The sequence below is a fragment of the Delphinapterus leucas genome, chromosome 8, assembly GCF_059928025.1.
Source record: "Delphinapterus leucas isolate spDelLeu-1000000601 "Yukka" chromosome 8, BTC_Dleu_Yukka2, whole genome shotgun sequence".
NCBI lineage: Eukaryota > Metazoa > Chordata > Mammalia > Artiodactyla > Monodontidae > Delphinapterus > Delphinapterus leucas.
In genome coordinates this window covers 12,125,083-12,146,202 of record NC_143136.1, presented here as the reverse complement: position 1 = coordinate 12,146,202, position 21,120 = coordinate 12,125,083, and the positions used below count along the sequence as shown (strand labels likewise).

The window sequence follows — 21,120 nt, the reverse complement described above, 5'->3', positions numbered from 1 at the left end:
ATTTTATTTCATACTAACGACTCTTAACATCCTGTGAAACACACTTTGGAAAAGACTGTGTTAAAAATTTTCCCCCCAAAAAGCATTTTCCCCTGAACTCTGCTATTCAAAAAGTATTCTGATAAAATATTAGACAAAATAATATATAGCATAAACAAAAGAAACTTATTTTTGGATGGAAAAGTTGATCAAAATTCACTGAACACAAAAAATATACTTTGCAAATACTGTATTTGTTTTTTATTCCTAAAGTTCTAATATGATTTGCGGTCAATAATGCATCCATCCTTTATAATTTGGCATATCATATGTCGAAAGTATTATTTGCTGCTTTGATTTTGAAAGAAAATATATAGAGAGAGATAAAATGAATTGAAGAGTGTAGAGAGCAAACTTCCTTCCCTAATTATTCATAGACTTGATCTGACTTCAGAAAACCATCCTTCAGTTTTCATGGCTCATGTATGAAAGGTGCTTTATATTTACCTTCATGGCATTGCTGGATGAATGTCATATAAATGAAATGGTTTATTACTGCACAAATAATTTTAAATAACACTTGAAGAAATATAGACAAAAGTAAAAATATTTTATATTGCTAGAAAAACCAATTCTACCATTAGTCTACCACTATGACCAAACATGCATGATGAGTACTTTCATAAAAAACATCATAAATGAAAAACATTATACTTTTTTTCAAAACAGTAAACAGAATATTGTATTATTTTAGCCTAAATATTTTCTCAGTATACAGTTGTATATATTGGAAAAATGTGAAGTTTGAATGTCTGTGAATATTTAGACTTGGGCAGAAATTATATCTTATGGGGTTAAATTTTGGTTAATATAGCAATAATTACAATGAATCAGACTATTACTTTGATCCCTTTCTGGGCTTCCAAAGGGCTGTGATGATATGCATATTTTCTAAGATATTTTATGTGTACAAATTATATACTCCCAGAAATATGGAAATGAAACAGAAAGAGCATAGCGTTTTTGTTTAATATTTTATTTATTTATTTTTCATCTTTATTGGAGTATAATTGCTTTACAATGTTGTGTCAGTTTCTGCTGTATAAGAAAGTGAATCAGCTATATGTATACATTTATCCCCATATCCCCTCCCTCTTGTGTCTCCCTCCCACCCTCCCTATCCCTCCCCTCTAGGTCCTCACAGAGCATGGAGCAGATCTCCCTGTGGAGCATAGTGTTTTACAGGAGTAAAGCAAAGAGGAAATGGTGGCAGGGGAGGGAAAGTTAAATTACCATATGCAAATGGTAACAACCCCACAATTAGCCAGATAGGACATAGTCCAATCTAAGATGCCTAAAATGTCCAAGGAAGTGGAATTTTTGAAACTCTTCAGATAGACACGGGGATTATCTTGAAGATGTTTTTGTACATTCCTTTAGCAAAAATGCTCAGTGCATATTACAAATTATTGTATCCAATAATTGTGGAGTAAGAGAGGCTGTGCAATTATATATTTGCTTCTGTTTGTGCCCAGAAGATGACTCATAGAGGCCCAATGGGGGATCATGAAAAAAATAAGTCCTAATATCCAAAACCGCCTGTTTCATCAGGGGAAAAAAATATTACACAACGCTCAAGGCACAGATAAAAGTCACAACTAGCAAGTAATATTCATTAGGCATCCATGCAGTTTTGAAAGCCAAATCCAAATGCTTATTCATAAACGTGAGATGAATAATTGCTGTATTTTTACAACGCAATGTTGGTAAATGGAAAAGTTCTTTCCACAAAGCAAAACACCTTGTCCAGAGCAAACTTTTACGGAGGTCTGGAACAAATGAACTTCTAAACATGGTACCTGCATTTAATAAAGGGGAAAATAAGTACTGGGTTCTTGAGTCTGAAGTTACAAAGGTTTTGACATCGCCAGCAAACCATGGCAGCTGGCAAACATCCTGAACCATTAACCACCAAACAGCAGCTGAAGCAAAGTCACATTCCAAAACTCAGCAGCATTTCCTATAATGTAACAAAACGTTGATGTGCAGGGAAATTTATTTCCTTCACTAAGTCTGAATGAAGATCATGTGAGCAGAGAAGAGCTCATTATGATCAAAGCAGATAGAAATTTTCAAATGTACTTAAAAAGTGAATGAAAAACAACACAGCAACTCATTATTTTCAAAGTTCATGCAAAGGCAAATAAAAATCATTTTCTTAATATAATTTAAAACATGCCACTTTCTTTACGCTAGCGAAAACTCGAGAGAATCAAATGTCACAATAAAATGTAAATATGCCACAAATCACGAAAACACATTGAAATGTTTTGTCTCCTAGAACTCTGTTAGAACATATACACAAGGCTTAGATGAGAGAAAAGTCACTTGCAGGATAAGCCCACCCTCCAAACAAAAAGTCTTTTAATTTATGTGCATAAATTAAATTCGGGGTTGGTTTTGTTTGGGTGGGTTTTTTTTTTTGCATTGTTTGTTTTGTTGTGTTTTGCCCTAAGACAAGATTAAAAGTTAACTTTAAAACCAAGATTTGATAAGTGGCTTTACTAAAAGCTTATCTGAAATATTAATTCAACAAAAGGTAGCATTAAGAATCTCCTCTCTATTCCTTGGAGCGAGTTGAAATACCCAGTTAGTTTATAAAATGTCAATACAAGAGGATCTCATGAACAGTAAATCTAATGGTGTCCGGTCCACACTTTGCTACTAAGATAAGCAGTCATCCTTTTTCTTTGCCCTCTTAATCTGCTGCGGCTCCATTAGTAAGCCCCTAAAAATGTAACCTGGCATTTACACTCTTGTCCATCTGGAATGTCCCTACGTCAGAGGAAAACCCTCACCCCCCCTGTGGAAGATGAACAAGTACACAGCTGGCAGAGATCTGGGCACGTAGGAAGGAACCCACTTAAGTGCGTACATCCACACGGCTCAATGGTTAATCCCTCCTGCACCCTCTTCTTCCCACTTTCGGATGAAGCTAGTGAGGAAATGAGTGTTTTTATCACTGAATTCTGTACTATTATCAGACACCAAACAATTCCTTGTTGAAAAGGTATTGCAAGAACAAAGCATAAAAACTCGCCATCAAAGCTGTCTGAGTCCAAGGTGCTGTCTTTTACCGTCACTAGAAACCTTGGAAGCAAATGCGCACAAGGCTGAGGCCAGTCTTGTGAAAGTAGCATTGTGAAATCTAACCCTGCACCTCTGCCCCCGTCCCAGCGGCAGACTCACATATGTGCATTGCAGTGGAGATTCGGGAATTGCTGAGGTTTTCCATGCCACTTCCATGAAAACCAACACTTCTAGGTTTCACTGCTGGCTCGTGATGTGAAGCTAAACTTAGAAATAAAGCTGGGCTCTATATCAAGCTACATCACCTCACTAGCTGTGGGCAGGAATGTGAACATACAGACAATTCCAATCCTAAACTATTGGTTTTAATGAGCAAAGGACAATCAAACCCAACTCTCCAGATAATTTAACTACAACAACAGCGTAATTGCTTTGGAATGCTTCTGGTATTAAATCTGGCTTTTGTTGAAACTGAGGTTTTGACATTGTAACCACGGGGGGTGCTATTTACACCATCATCTGTAGGAAACAGTCCTGAGTTGTGGTCAGGTGGTTGTGAGTTTTATTAAGCCTACCAAGAGCTATACCAGAAAGAGTTGGAAATTATCCATTTTATCTCTGATACTTCTTATATAATAGACTTGCTCCATGCTGGTCAACCGTCATTCACAGTGACAAAGTTTTGCTTCTTATCGAAATTTACACTGAATAAAGAATTACTGAGGTTTCAAAGAGCTTCCTTCTTTCCACAAAGAATCCTAAATTGCAGATGACACAGGTTCTAAACTTTGAACAGAACCAAGATTTTATAGGTACTTCAATAAATCTGAAATTCTCCAAAGCCAAGGAATCTGCCCAAGGAAGAGGTGTTTGACCTAGTGAAGCTCCAAATTGTCAGCCTCAAAACTTAAATGACTGTTTCGTTAATGTCGTTTGGAAATCACAACACAGCCATAAGCACGGTCACGAATAACAGAGGTTGCCAAGTGACACTGCTTTCCTTTGTAAACTAAAGAAAGATTAAAGTTTCTCATTATTTTTAGCAAAGACCCCTAGTTACTGGCTTGTACAGGCACTTCATTCTGATTATCCAAAAAGCATGTAAGGCAGGGCAAAAATGACTAATCTATACAAAGGGCTGATGTGTAGCCCTACATCAATACAATCCTTGCTTACTATAGAAGCACTCTCAACACAAATCAGAAGGCTCCCTAAGGCTCACTTTCTTCCAGCAACTGGCAATCATTATTTTCCAGAACAACACAGATTTGACCTTGGTTTGATTCATTAATTTAGTGAAGGTTTTAAAACCCTTGCTCTTTGCAAATATAAAAATGCACTCTCACCATCTCAATGTGGCATCCTGACTCAGAATCAATGAATTCTTCAGGAAGCCATTACATATGTCACATTGCACTAACAATTAAAGACACATAACTCATGCCTGCTGTGATATAACCATCCAAAATGCCATGAGACCACAGAAACGTAAAAAAGAGATAAGGAGCAAAAAATCACAATATAAGTTTTACCTACCATATCTACCTACAATTTCTGTTGCAAGAACTCAACTCTGCTGTTATAGTCGGAAAGCAGCCACAGATAATACATAAGGAAAGGGGTATAGCTGTGCCACCCCCCCAAAACTACAGAAACAGGTGATGGCCAGATTTTGGCCAATAAGGCCAATTTGTTGACTCCTGATCTAGTGTAAAGTCAGCAAAACCACATATTCCGCTGTAAATCAGGAATAAGAATACAGGGACCCTGGTGGTCCAGTGGTTAAGACCCCATTCTTCCACTGCAGCAGCTATGGATTTGGTCCCTGGTCAGGGAAGATCCTACATGTCATGGGGTGTAACCAAAAAATTAAAAAATTAAAAAAAATTCTTTTTAAAGAATTTGTAATAAGAATACAAAGGGACTGCACATAGAAACCAAATCAGGGGTGGGGTGATGGGGGAGGGATGGAGTGGGAGTCTGGGATTAGTAGATGTAAACTATTATATACAGAATGGATAAACAACAAGGTCCTGCTGTATAGCACGGGAACTATATTCAATATCCTGTGATAAATCATAATGGAAATGAATATGAAAAAGAATGTGTACATATATGTATATATATACTGAATCACTTTGCTATACAGTAGAAATTAACACAGCATTGTCAATCAACTATTCTTCAATAAAATAAATTAAAAAAGAAAAACAAATCAGCTCAGAGTAACAACCTTACAAACAGAAAACACCTTTCTAATGCAAGGAATCGGGTAAGGAAAATAGGTAAAAAGAGGCCTGCCCAAGTATAAATAGGTATTTGTTATTCTTACAAAATACTGTAATACTATTTTGATCACCCAGAAGAGGACAAGACTACTTTCAGGACATTCTGTGTCTTAATCTTCCTTTAAATGCTTCTGTAGTAAAGAAGACACAGAAATTTTCTGAATGGAAAGATAAAAGGGGAAAAGAGACAATACTTTGAAAGGCAAGGGAAGAAGAAAATTAGCATAAGGAATAAAGGACCTGCAGAGACTGCATGGCTGAGGGGCTTACACTGGAGGGTCTTGTTAGTTTTAAATTCACCATTCCCTAAACATTCCCCATCCCATCCTATTTTCGGCTTCTTTTTATTCAAATTACTACATTTTTGGGGTTTTTCTTTTTATACCATATTGTGGTTTCTTCAGTCCTCAAATTATGCAAGGTTCTGTATTAAGACTCTCTGGGAAGGCTACTATGCATATTTATGACAAAAATATTACAAACAAGATCCACAAAAAGTGCCATGGATGCCACATCTCAGATCCTGGTGGTTTCCCCCCTTTGAATGCCAACAGGACAATGAAATGAGCCATTCAGAGAGCATGGCTTTCAAAAGATGCCATCTGCTTTCCAAAGGCAATACAGCAGTAGAAATAGTTCTCTCCGTCTCTAGCACCAGCAATCCAAAACATTAGATCATAGTGCATTGGATTTCCAATGGCCACGGTATCAACATTTTTGTGGTCTTTCTTGGTTTCTATAAGTTTTATCTCATCTGGAATTATTCATTATTCTCACAGTAAGTCCAAATCAACTTTAAATGCCATCAAAAAAAAGACCCTACAGAAATCCCACATTCACAAAAAACTTTGACTTCTGAATTGAATTTCTCTTTAGCAATACCCAAGCTACTCTTTTCTTCATTAGCAATACCAACAATGAACCTCAGGGTATTAACATATCCTACTTATATCCTACTTAATATGATAATCTTTGGGCCAGTCACTTAGTAGTCAGGACTTCAGAACTCATTTGTATAAATGTTGTACAGTAAATGAACTCCAAATACTAATACTAAAATGAAAATCCCTAGATATAACTCTGTAGAGGGAGCATGGGTAACCTTTAACAGCACACAACCCAGTATCATTTCTACTCCATTTGAAAATGAGTTTTATGATTTCTCCCCATACCAGATTTTCTAAATAACATTTTGCTTTTGCTTTTACTGCACTAATAAAAGTGTGTGCTCCTTTGGCAATAACAAGGGATCACTAAAGGAATGTGACAAAATAATCAGATTTTAAAATATGGAGTTTTTAAATTGCTATGGAAAGTACTCCATAAGCCTGACACATGAAGACCAGGAAAAAAGAGAGAGAATGAATGAGGATAATGTTATGAATCCAGAAAGATGTTGAGGCAGATCACAGTGGTGGCATCACAGCATCATCTCTGTACAAGAATGATCTACAGTCTAACTTTGGTGTTGGAGTCGTCAAGGTCTTATGCTCATCTATATGTGAGCAGATCAGAACCGGGTCAACTGCCTAACTGGTTTTCTTAGAAGATTACATCCCACACGCCACTAATGAAGTGCTCCCTAAAAATCTAAAACAATACAACAAACTAGTGAATGTAACAAAAACGAAGCAGACTCACAGATCTAGAGAACAAACTAGTGGTTACCAGTGGGGAGGGGGGAGGGACAATACAGGGGTAGGGGAGTAAGAGGTACAAACTATTAGGTAGAAAATAAGCTACAAGGATATATTATACCACATGGAGAATATAGCCAATATTTTATAATAACTATAAATGGAGTATAACCTTTAAAAGTTATGAGTCACGGGACTTCCCTGGTGGTCCAGTGGTTAAGAATCCGCCTTCCAATGCATAGGACGGGGATTCGATCCCTGGTCTGGGAACTGAGATCCCACATGCCACGGGGCAACTAAGCCCACGCACCACAACTACAGAGAAGCCCGAGCACCGCAACGAAACATCCCATATGCTGCAACTAAGACCCTGACACAGCCAAAAATAAAAAATAAGTAAAGACTTAACAGTGCACAATCACACTGATATGGTGGTTACAGAAATGCTATCAGTATAGTACTCAGAACTCTATTGCCCAAACTTTGTTTCTTGGTAATTCTCTTCAAAGCCAAGAAAATCTGCTTCTATTTCCTTCCTCTTGGATTATATCCCTATCTATCCCAATCTCGCACTAGCACCTCATCAATTCGTATTTCTTTCTTAGAAAAAAAAATCTGCTCAAACTCACCTCCTTCAGGAAACACAGTGGAGCTGACATGGGAATTAGACACTAGATAATCCCCTTAAGTAGCAAGCCCTTTATGAATAGCTATTTGTTGTCAGACAAACTTCTTTGGTCGGTCCTCTTGAGGCAGCTGTCTTCAGAACTGGTCCATATCCAGTTCTAAGGGCCAGGAAGAATTTTTATGGGGGTCCTGTGAGGAATCGATATCTTACTTGTGTTTACTACAAAGCTGGTTAGCATCACTCTGTTCCAGTGAGTTCTTGAAAACAACCCATGAGCACTAATGGTCTTTCTTGGGTTCACAGGAGTGAAATATCCCTGGAGCTTTGCCACCTGCCTGCTTAACAACTGGCATCACAGCTCTGGAACAATGAGAAACTCCAATGTCTACTTAGCAAAATTTGGGGAGCAAAAGAAAAGGGCTTCCCATGACTGTCTTCTGCCACATGCCTAAAAGAAATATGCAGGATGCCTTTATCAGCTGAACATAACTGGTAGCAGAAAAAGATCATTTTAAAAAGTAAAGTCTAGGGCTTCCCTGGAGGCACAGCGGTTGAGAGCCCGCCTGCTGATGCAGGGGACACGGGTTCGTGCCCCGGTCCGGGAAGATCCCACACGCCGCGGAGCGGCTGGGCCCGTGAGCCATGGCTGCTGAGCCTGCGCGTCCGGAGTCTGTGCTCCGCAACGGGAGAGGCCACAACAGTGAGAGGCCCGTGTACCACAAAAAAAAAAAGTGAAGTCTAGGGACTTCCCTGGCAGTCTAGTGGTTAGGACTCCGCGCTTCCACTGCAGGGGGTGCAGGTTCAATCCCCAGTCGGGGAACTAAGATCTGCATGCCACGCAGAGCAGCCAAAAAAAAAAGAAAAATACAAAAATAAAAAGTAAAGTCTATTTAACACCGGCACCTGATTTTCATAGTGAAAAAAAAGTGGGGGGTGTTGAATGGAATTTTATACTGGAAAACTAAAATGTTGGACATATTGAAACTAAAATATATGGGGAAAAGCTCTTTCACCTTATTTTAACAAAAAAGTCTCAGTTGCATCTACTGGCAAAGTCTCAGAATGAACAGGGTGTGATTGAGTGTTCATTTTTTGGATTATTTTTCCATCATGTTTCATCTTTGACTTCTTGTTTGGTTTTTACAGAACAATCACATGAAGGATCATTTCTATAGAAATATTCAAAGGCTTTACCAATTTCCCCACAGGCCTCTCTTAATCCTATTTTTACCATGTGCATTAGAAGTACTAAAAGAGTCATTATCTTTGATTTGTTTCTTCAACAGGTGACTCCTGTAATTCTGCTAGACCTTTACTTGTCATTGACTATTTGTGAATCCCAGACCTTCTTTGACATCACTTTCATTGACTTCGTGAAATCCTGCATCTTTTGCAAAATGCACATTTTCAATGTCGAATTAAACCAATGGAGGCACGGTCCTTGGTATTAAGGATAGTACGATAATAAGCAAGGAGAGTGTTTTAAAGTGGTTCATTCATTAGTGAGTATTTTTACAGCTTCTACTTCCCAACTAAACCCTTCTAATTGCAGGAACTCGGATCATGAAGATCACTCTCCCACCACCAGCCACCCAGCCACCACCCTATTGAGGGTTTCATCAACCCACTAGCATGGCCCCATGAAACCACTAGAGCTGGCTGTCCAAAACAATGGTCACAGAATTAACACCTTAAAGCACATGGCATATCCAAACATCATAAAAGTTAACTTGGCCAACATCTTCCAGGAAGTAGGTAAAATCCAGTTTAAAAAAAGCAATAAAAGCCCAAGCTAACTCACTCTACCTGACTGATGCCATATGTTTCCATGATGGGTTTTAAATGTCACAGAAAGAATGCTCTGAAATGTAGGTGTTGGAGCAGACTAGCATCTAGCATACAGAAGAGTAAAGGATTAAAATGAACTAATACTGTACTTCCTAAAACATACAGACTTCCACTCAGTCAACTGGCAGCCAAGTGATATCAGCAAGTTTAAATTTGGATCTCATAACCTAAAAACCAGTTAAGATACAAAGAGTGCTGAAATAAGTACCAGTAGTAATAGGGCCAATAATGTGAACAGGTCATATCAGGTGACATGGATTCCAAAACAAAAATGACTGAATCAAGGTATATAAAAACAGGGTTAAATTATTTACAGTTAGTAAGCTTAAATCAATGCTCCTACCCCAGCAGGAAGGGCCTTTGCCATTCTTTACGAAGAACTGGGATCTGGCTTTAAAGAAACCAGATTAGGTGTGTCTTGCAAGGAATGTGTCAACGATCACCAGGTAGGTGGCCAAGCATCCAGACAGGCCTGGAACTAGGACCAAACTGTAGTCATAATATTGAAAGGGCCCAGTTTGGCCAATGGGCATCCCAGGGGCCTGAGCAGTAGGCTGCTGTGGCAAGACTAAAGAGGAAATCTCCTGAATGCGCCCCTGGGTGATGCTGGGAACACTTCTAGGAAAATCTAGGTCACAGGTGGCTTTAGTTCATATCTAAGAGGTCCCAGCTGATTGGCTCAGTCAAAAGAAGAACTCCAAACAGCAGAACTCCATGTCTCTCCAATAGGAAACTTGGTAGGCATGTTGGGTGGTCCTGGCATATATGCTGACCTTCTTCATGGGCTTCCCATCACACTTAGAATGAATCCAAATGACTCATCACAGTCTATCAAGCCCTCCAGGATCTGGCCCTAACCTACTATTCCAGTCGCCTCCCCAGCCCCTCTCTCTGCTGCTACGGATGTGTGGGAACATGCTGGAATTGTTCCCAGTGTAGGACTCCATCTGCTGCTGCCTTTCCTGAGAACAGTCTTCACCAGCACACACTTGCCATAACTTTCTCCTTCACCTCATTCAGGTGTTTGCTCAAACACTGCCTACTTTTCTGACTACCCCTGTCAAAATCAGCCCACGCTACCTTTCATCTCTATCACTTTACACTACTTGATATTCTCTGTAATGCTTACTCCCTGAAATTATATTACTTTTGTTTGCTTGCTTATCATTTGTCTCTTCCACTGCAATAATATATACTCCACGAGGACAAAAACCTATTACTCTGCCTGAGTCACTAGAGAATCTCCATATTCCAAAAACATGTCTGGGCACAGAGTAGGGACTCAACAAGTAATTGGACAACAATTAATGACAACAAAAAACCTGATGATCCAAAACCTACGGGATGCAGCAAAAGCAGTTCTAAGAGGGAAGTTTATAGCAATAAAATCCTACCTCAAGGAACAAGAAAAATCTCACATAAAAACTCTAACCTTACATCTGAAGGAACCAGAGAAAGAAGAACAAACAAAACCTGAAGTTAGTAGAAGGAAAGAAATAAAAGAGATCAGAGCAGAAATAAATGAAATAATAATATAATGTTTATTGTATTAATAAACATAATATAAATAAATTAAATAAATATAAGACTGGACACTATAAAACTCTTAGAGGAAAACACAGGAAGAACACTCTTTGACATAAATCACAGCAAGATCTTTTTTGACCCTTCCCCTAGAGTAATGGAAATAAAAATTTCCATTATATTAATAAAATAAATGAAATAGAAACAAAACAAAATAGCAAAGATCAAACAAAACAAAACAAAACAAAATAGCAAAGATCAATAAAACTAAAAGCTGGTTCTTTGAGAAGATAAACAAAATTGATAAACCTTTAGCCAGACTCATCAAGGAAAAGAGGGAGAGGAGTCATTTCAAAATTAGAAATGCAAAAGGAAAAGTTACAACAGACACTGCAGAAATACAAAGCATCATAAGAAACTACTACAAGCAACTCTACACCAATAAAATGGACAACCTGGGAGAAACGGCCAAATTCCTGGAAAGGTATAACCTTTCAAGAGTGAACCAGGAAGAAATAGAAAACATGAACAGACCAATCACAAGTAATGAAATTGAAACTGTGATTAAGTCTTCCGACAAACAAAAGTCCAGGACCAGATGGCTTCACAGGTGAATTCTATCAAACATTTAGAGAAGAGCTAACACCCATGCTTCTCAAACTCTTCCAAGAAATTGCAGAGGAAGAAACATTCCCAAACTCATTCTACAAGGCCACCATCACCCTGATACCAAAACCAGACAAAGATACTACATAAAAAGAAAATTACAGACCAATATCACTGATGAATATAGATGCAAAAATCCTCAACAAAATACTAGCAAACAGAATCCAACAACACATTAAAAGGATCATACACTGTGATCAAGTGGGATTTATCCCAGGGATACAAGGATTCTTCAGTATACACAAATCAATCAATATGATACACCATATTAACAAACTGAAGAATAAAAACCATATGATCACCTCAATCGATGCAGAAAAGCTTTTGACAAAATTCAACACCCATTTATGATAAAAACTCTCCAGAAAGTGGGCATAGAGGGAACCTACCTCAACATAATAAAGGCTGTGTATGACAAACCCACAGGAAACATCATTCTCAATGGTGAGGAACTGAAAGCATTTCCTCTAAGATCAGGAACGAAACAAGGATGTCCACTCTCACCACGATTATTCAACATTGTTTTGGAAGTCCTAGTCATAGCAGTCAGAGAAGAAAAAGAAAGAAAAGGAATACAAATTGGAAAAGAAGAAGTAAAACTGTCACGGTTTGCAGATGACATGATATTATACATAGAAAATCCTAAAGATGCCACCAGAAAACTACTAGAGCTAATCAATGAATTTGGTAAAGTTGCAGGATAACAAAATTAATGCACAGAAATCTCTTGCATTCCTATACACTAATGACGAAAGATCAGAAAGAGAAATTAAGGAAACAATCCCATTCACCATTGCAGCAAAAAGAATAAAATACCTAGGAATAAACCTACCTAAGGAGGTAAAAGTCCTGTACTCAGAAAACTATAAGACACTGATGAAAGAAATCAAAGATGACACAAACAGATGGAGAGATATACCATGTTTTTGGATTAGAAGAATCAATACTGTGAAACTGACTATACTACCCAAAGCAACCTACAGATTCAATGCAATCTCTATCAAACTGCCACTGGCATTTTTCACAGAACTAGAACAAAAAAATTCACAATTTGTATGGAAACACAAAAGACCCCGGACAGCCAAAGCAATCTTGAGAAGGAAAAATGGAGCTGGAGGAATCAGGCTCCCTGACTTCAGACTCTACTACAAAGCTACAGTAATCAAGACAGTATGGTGCTGGTAGAAAAACAGAAATATAGATCAACGGAACAGGATAGAAAGCCCAGAGATAAACCCACACACCTATGGTCAACTAATCTATGACAGAGGAGGCAAGAATACACAATGGAGAAAAGACAGTCTCGTCAATAAGTGGTGCTGGGAAAACTGGACAGCTACATGTAAAAGAATGAAATTAGAACACTCCCTAACACTATACACAAAAATAAACTCAAAATGGATTAAAGACCTAAATGTAAGACTGGACACTATAAAACTCTTAGAGGAAAACACAGGAAGAACACTCTTTGACATAAATCACAGCAAGATCTTTTTTGACCCTTCCCGTATAGTAATGGAAATAAAAATTTCCATTATATTAATAAAAATAAAAAATAAAAATTTCCAATAAAAATTGTTTATTTTTGTAAACAAATGGGACCTAATGAAACTTCAAAGCTTTTGCACAGCAAAGGAAACTACAAACAGGACGAAAAGACAACCCTCAGAATGGGAGAAAATATTTGTAAACGAATCAAGGGACAAAGGATTAATCTCCAAAATATATAAACAGCTCATGCAGTTCAATATTAAAAAAACAAACAACCAAATCAAAAAAATGGGCAGAAGACCTAAATAGACATCTCTCCAAAGAAGACATACAGATGGCCAAGAGGCACTTGAAAAGCTTCTCTACATCACTAATTATTAGACAAATGCAAATCAAAACTACAATGAGGCATCACCTCACACCGGTTAGAATGGGCATCATCAGAAAATCTACAAAGAACAAATGCTGAAGGGGGTGTGGAGAAAAGGGAACCCTCTTGCACTGTTGGTGGGAATGTAAATTGATACAGCCACTATGGAGAACAGTATGGAGGTTCCTTAAAAAACTAAAAATAGAATTACCATATGTCCCAGCAATCCCACTACTGGGCATACACCCAGAGAAAACCATAATTCAAAAAGACACATGGACCCCAATGATCATTGTAGCACTATTTACAATAGCCAGGTCATGGAAGCAACCTAAATGCCCATCAACAGACAAATGGATAAAGAAGATGTGGTACATATATACAATGGAGTATTAGCCACAAAATAGAACAAAATTGGGTCATTTGTAGAGACGTGGATGGACCTAGAGACTGTCATACAGTGTGAAGTAAGTCAGAAAGAGAAAAACAAATATTCTATACTAACGCATATATGTGGGATCTAGAAAAATGGTACAGATGAGCCAATTTGCAAGGCAGAAATAGACACAGATGCAGAGAACAAACGTATGGACACCAAGGGGGCAAAGCCAGGGGAAGTGGTGGTGGTGGTGGGATGAATTGGGAGATTGGGACTGACATATATACACTAATATGTATAAAATAGATAACTAATAAGAACCTGCTGTATAAATAAATAAATTAAATTAAATTTTAAAAACGACTGAAGAAAAAAAAAGCAAATAATCATTGACAAGATGAAAACAAACCGAACCACAGCCAAAGGGCTAATCAAAGGCATAAGTGTTTGTGTACTACATAATATGCCAAGAGTTGATTGGCAAAACTGTCTTGAGCACTCTTCTGTATTTGCTGACCTTAAAATCCATTGGAAACTAGACCGTGGCTATGACCAATTTGTTTTTTTATTTATTTTAAAAATTTTTTTAAATTCAAGTATTGTTGATTTACAATCTTGTACCAATCTCTGCTGTGCAGCAAAGTGACTCAGTTACACACATATAGACAATTCTTTTTTTTACATTCTTTTCCATTATGGTTTATCACAGGATATTGAATATAGTTCCCTGTGCTATACAGTAGGGCCTTGTTATTTGGCTATTACCATTTTGGATGCCCTCAGAAGTTCACTAAGATCTTGGTTCTTCTTGAAAGTCATCAGAGCTGACGGAGGCAGGATAGCTGGTACCTTCTGTGACCCATTCTCCAACAGCGTTGTAATAGTTGTTTGCATAACAGGACCACTCATATTCTACATATTTTATGAAACTCTATTCTATATATTTCAATACTGTTTATGCAACTGAAGAGATGATCAGAACCTAAAAACTGGTACTAGAGTTCTCCTAATCCAAGGCGGCCAAATCGCTCTATGACCGCAAGAATGCTCTTAGAGCATTGAAGACGTGCCGAAGATTGCAGTAAACTGTACAGTCAGAAAAGAGTTATGAACAAACAATGAAACGGAAGACAACTAAGGACACCAGCCCTTGCCCAGCCAAGGATGGACACTGGCAATGCAGAACATGGATATTGACATCAGGCCAGTTCAGGGCTTCCCTGGTGGCGCAGTGGTTGAGAATCCGCCTTCCAATGCAGGGGACAGGGGTTCGTGCCCCGGTCCGGGAAGACCCCACATGCCGCGGAGCGGCTGGGCCCGTGAGCCATGGCCGCTGAGCCTGCGCGTCCGGAGCCTGTGCTCCGCAACGGGTGAGGCCACAGCAGTGAGAGGCCCGCGTACCGCAAAAAAAAAAAAAAAAAAAAAAAAAAAATCAGGCCAGTTCAGGTTCGTATGATCAGTGACTAACAAGGAAAGGGAAGCTCAATCAAGACTGTCCAGGCTGGGCTTCCCTGGTGGCGCAGTGGTTGAGAGTCCGCCTGCCGATGCAGGGGACACGGGTTCGTGCCCCGGTCCGGGAAGATCCCACATGCTGCGGAGCGGCTGGGCCCGTGAGCCATGGCTGCTGAGCCTGCGCGTCCGGAGCCTGTGCTCCACAACGGAAGAGGCCACAACAGTGAGAGACCCGAGTACCGCAAAAAAAAAAAAAAAAAAAAAAAAGAAAGAAAAGAAGACTGTCCAGGCTGTCTTCAGGAAGTTCAAACATTAGACCAAAGTACTGCAGGCCTCCAACTCCCCATGGAACCACAGAGCCACTTCTGGGCCTGGCCATCCAGCCAACCAGTCAATGCACGGAAGACCTAGACACGCAGGACGTGTCATTTCAGGCTTCCTAAGAGTTCCACGGGAGGCTAGAGACCTTCCATTTGAAAAGCAACAACTTATCAACCCATCATCATAACATCAAAGTACTTTAATAAAGTGATCCTTTTATTAGAAAAGGGGGAGATAATAGGGAGGGATTTTTGGTTGTTCTCTCTAAAAAACTTTTCATCTATGACTCTGGGAAAACAGGTGCATAAAACAAGTCATAAGCCAATGAAACAGTCTTCCAACTTTTCTGAATGAACTCCGGGTTACACTGATAACAAGCATACATTTATCTTAGTTAAGACATATCATCCATTGATTGCCTTACTATTACGTAAGATATACCCTTTCAAGTTGTGTAAAATATAGCATCACAGTTTTCATTGTTCTTCTATATGAGAAGCATAGGCACTAGGAAACATACTCCTCTCCCAGAAAGGAAACAGGAGGTTGAAAAAAGAGCACTAATAAAATCCCAGTAGTCATAAATGCATTTTTAAAACTTTATGGTAACGGTTGACTAAATCATAGATACAGGCAGTTAATTACCAGTGTTCATAAATTATTTTCAAGCAGGGCTAATAATCAAACACTCTACATATAAAAGAGGAAACTTCATTTAACGAGCAATCTTTTAAATCCTTTAATTATTCTCATAAATTACAATTTTTTCCCAACATATCTTTGAAACTTTGGATGCTTCCTGCCCAATAGAATTTTTCAAAACAACCCTCAAAAATAATAAATTAAAACTAAATCTGAGTGTGGTCCACTTAGCTTCTTTGATAAATTCATGATCATATACTTTGCCCACCAACTCCTCTACTCTGCTTGGTTTTTTCCTAAGAGTACTTACCACCATTTGAAATAACTTTATCTGTTGATTGTCTGTTTGTCCCACTAGAATATAAACTCCATGAGGAGAGAAACTAAATCTTATTTCCCAGCCATATTCCTAGAACCCAAAACAGTGCCTGGCATTAAAAATATGAGGAACAAATGAACGAACAATTAAATCTGTAACACACCCACACACGGAGCCCACATATAAAGGTGAATATGTAACATATGCGTAATATATTTTAATATGTATGTAAATTAAAATAGACAAAGCATTATACACATGCACATCAGTATGGAGTATAGCACGGGGAAAAGCATCAAGCTGGAGATGATACATTGGAGTTCTTGGTGATGCTACCACAAAACAGCTGTGTCATCCTGAGCAAGTTACTCAACTTCTCTGGGCCCGAGTTTATCTATAAAATGAACATTTTCAGCTTTATCATCTTTAAGGACACTTAACAGCTCTAATATTTTTCTTAATAAATTCTAGAGACTCATACAACAGTTTACATAATCCACTCTACATAGAAAACAAAATAGCAAAATAACTAAAATTCTAACTCCTGACCTCTGGTTAGTTATCAATCATTAACTAACTATGGCCAATGACTAGCTCCCAAAGTGTCATACAATTTTACATCTCCTCCAACTTACCCCTTTGTTCTCATTTTTTCTCTATTTCCTTTCTCCTTGACCAATGGAGCCACATGCTCTGAATTTTGGACTACAAATGCACCTACTGAGCCCCTGAAATTATCGTTCTGGATAGCTAACTAATGTTTTGCACTTGAGCATTGGAAACGGCACCCTGCAGGAAACTCCTCTACAGCTATGTGTACCCTATCGCCATTATCCTTCCACAAAACCCGTGACCTTGACAAACGCAAGTCAGGACCAAGAATGAGCTCACACCTGAATACTCACTCTCCCCTGTGGCAGGGGTTGGGGGGAAGGGGGTACTTTCAAAATCACAACACAGCCAACACCACCAAAGCCATTTTATCCCATCAAGAGTAAAGTAGCACTCTTTCAGCTATTGGAGCTTTCACTCTCCAAAGCTTCCTTTCTTGAGCACTGGTAAACTGTACCATTGAGATTCTAGGACCAACCTTAAAGAGCTCATCTAGTTCCTTCACTAAGTGGGTGAGTCATTCTTTCCTTTCCCTATCACTTCAAGATGGTCACCCTTCTGCCCAGCACAGCAAGGAACACCAGGTCTCTCTGGCAAAGGGTGCTGAAACTCCAGAGTAGAGATATTTATCAACAAGAATTTTGTGGAAGAAAACATTCATCACCACCCAGTAATACTTTTATTTTCCATATTTAGTACATAATTAAATCCACAGGAACTATAAAATGCATGTACATACTTCCTTTTAAAATTTAATAAATACATTTCAGTCTTTAATCCTGATTTATACTTTCAGCTTATAAAATAATTTAGCCCACGTGTAGAACTTTATTTTTTCTATGCCCAGCTAATAAATGCAACCCAGTTTCCTAGAATTTCACTGTACAACACACTCAAGCTTCATGAAACAAATATCTGAACTAGAGAGTCAGTCAATGCATCTTTTCAGGCACTCAATCACAATATACCCGGTCCAGCCAAGATGTCTAAGAAGCTCACTGAATTTGAAAAATATTTTTAATAAGGAAAGAACATATACCAAAAGCACCCTTGTGTTCTAAGGGCAAAAGGGGAGTGGTGGGATTGAAACTCAAACCACTGCAAACCTTAGGCTCGAAAGGCAATTCATAGTTTACACCTGCACTTTTACTTGATCCAAACAAAACTGTAAGACAGATTGGGGAAATTATCACTGCATCCAATTTTATGGACCAGAAAATTAGGTCAAAGAATGCTGGATCCCAGGAAGTGGCCGAATCAGGAATACAATTTACATCTCCTCTTTTCCTGCCCATGCTGGTTCTGTCTTATCATTCAACCTTTCCTGTATGATAGGCCACCTAGCCTTGCATTACAATATATACAGAAGCAATCCTATAGGCATAAACACAGTAGATGAGCCAATGGGATGAGTGAACCATAGTACACGGTTCTTCTCTTAGAGTAAATACCATTGAGTGGTAGGAAATGAAAGAGTCTTATCAAGACAGGAAAAATGATGCTGGTAAATTCTCTCTGGACCCCTGAACCCCCTCCCCGTCCCCCCCCACCCACCGCCTTTTAATCCTCTTATAGAAGCTGATTATAGGAAAAGAAATCAGGAAAGCAGAACTGAAACCAAAAGCTTATCAGACTGATAAGGATACTTATACAGGATGCAGTAAATTACCATTGCTTCCTGTTTTAAGTATTCTTATCTGTAGGACACTAAATTTTTTTTCACCACAGAACCTCACATTTAGGACACGTCCCAAAATAGAATCTTCTGATCTTCAGCTGTCAGCTGAAGTTGTTTCATAAATAGCCCAGCATATGTACTCTGGAGGCTTGCTAACACTCTAAATGCAAATATAGTCCAGTCACTCCAATTCCTCTTAGGCTTTGGTGGCAATAGAGAACGTGCAAAATCCAGCAGCCCCAGAAATTCTATGGAGGATCCCATGAATGTCCCTAGTCAATGACCTATAGCACTCTATTTGGATATTTCTGGAAATTTTGAAACAAAAGCCATTAGCAGATATAGATCCCTATTTTTAATATATAGTTCACAAAAGAACATAAGATTTATTTCAGGTCAGTTAATTTTTAAACAGTCTTAAAAATAGCTCTTGTTCAGAGTCATTTTGGTGAAAAGGATGTGTTTCAAGAAACCCCTAGGTCTTTTAAACAACTCTTCCAGGGGCTTTCATAGTCAACAGGTACAGACAACAAAACTGATTATACGGGAATGTGTTTGAAAAATTACTCATGTAACCCAAGGATAAAATACATGGAGACACACACATGCACACAGGTATAAAAGACACCTAGCTATAATCTTTATGATCTAGTATGTCAGGAATTCTATTGCCAGAATCACACAACAAGCTGAGACCATTTCAGAGAAAGAGAGAAAAAAAATCAACGTCTGTGTTTTTAAAGAAAAAAAAAAAAGACTGTGGAATGGGACTATGGCACAGAACATAAACGATAAACGGCCTGGGATTTTATGGTATTTGAACCAAACATCTGTGCCTTTATGGCCCTCTTATCACTCCCTCCTCTAGTTACCTGCCCCAGAGCACATCCACCCCAGCTGGGTAAGAAGGGGTTTTACCCTGGTCAATGGAAGTCACCCTAGGAGAGCAGCCTTAAGGTTGACTTCACCTTGAATTATAGTAAATGCTCAAAAATTTTTGTTAAGTGTTGAGAGATTCTATAAATAGACTCTTCGTGCCCCTTTTAGCCAATTGCTAAGTAGCCACCTTTTTTCACACCAGGGTGATAAGCACAGGTTCTCACAGAGTGGCCCCTTTATGAGCCAGGAACAATTCTGCAGTCCAGGAAGGAAAGCCCTGTACCCAGACTACAAGTCCAGACAGTGATGAACCTTGTGGCTGCCTTGTGTGAACCACCCAGAACCCAGATCAGACGGGAATGCCTGGCCAGTTCCAGATTCCTACTGGATATCCAGAATCGATGATGACCAAGCTCACATGAAGTGGATTAACTTGATCCCCTGAGACCTCGGAAACAATCACTGTAAGAGAAAAATGGATTTTGTAAATATCTATAGTGAGGCAATATTATAAAATATTTTTAAAAGACTACTAGTAGAAGGATTCATGTGACTGTTTAAAAAAATCCAACTAGCTAGGTCCTTGAAGCAAGAGAGCTTAAGAAGGTGATCACAGTGGCTCCACCGTGATACAAAAATCTAAGACGTTCTGCTGCCACTGAACAAATAAACACTGACACAAGCAGATTAAAATGGGGGAGAACTGGAGAAATCAGAAAGCAAATCTCCAACTGTACCCTGGGTTACTCCAGAATGCTGGCCAATTCTGGGCAGGAAAAAGATGCAGAATATTTTACAGGTTTTGGAAAGAACCACAAAACTGACTTGAAGGTTTGAGAAGTCAGAATGCCAACTAAAACTTAATAATGGTGAATACGAAGGGAAAACTGAGAGATGACTCCACAAAGGTCTTCAAACACATGTAGGAAAACATCTCATAAAAGGTCAATGGTCTGGATAAACAAACTGTGGTGCATCCATACAATGGAATATTATTCCCCAATAAAAAGAAATGAAATTGTCAAGCCATAAAAAAGGACATGGATGAATTCTTTTTTTTTTTTTTTTTTTTTTTGCGGTATGCGGGCCTCTCACTGTTGTGGTCTCTCTCGCTGCAGAGCACAGGCTCCGCACGCGCAGGCTCAGCGGCCATGGTTGACGGGCCCAGCCACTCCGCGGCATGTGGGATCTTCCCGGACCGGGGCACGAACCCGCGCCCCCTCCACCGCGCCACCAGGGAAGCCCGACGTGGATGAATCTTAAGAGCATACTGCTACGCATAAGAAGCCAGTCTGGTAAATGTACGCACAGTGAGAT

General features: G+C 38.9%; 1 protein-coding gene across 4 annotated transcripts in view; it reads right to left on the bottom strand.

Moving 5' to 3' along the window:
- Positions 1–21,120, bottom strand: part of IRS1 (insulin receptor substrate 1) — an 82,459-nt gene that overhangs the window by 41,455 nt on the left and 19,884 nt on the right. The window contains exon 2 of one of the 4 annotated variants that reach the window (XM_089916288.1): positions 1,169–17,028. The exons of 2 other annotated variants lie outside the window; for them this stretch is intronic. The gene's annotated coding sequence lies outside the window, so the exon portion shown is untranslated. Of the gene's footprint in view, positions 1–1,168; positions 17,029–19,658; positions 20,266–21,120 lie in introns of those variants that run through there. One more of the 4 variants, XM_089916290.1, reaches the window with a different exon arrangement.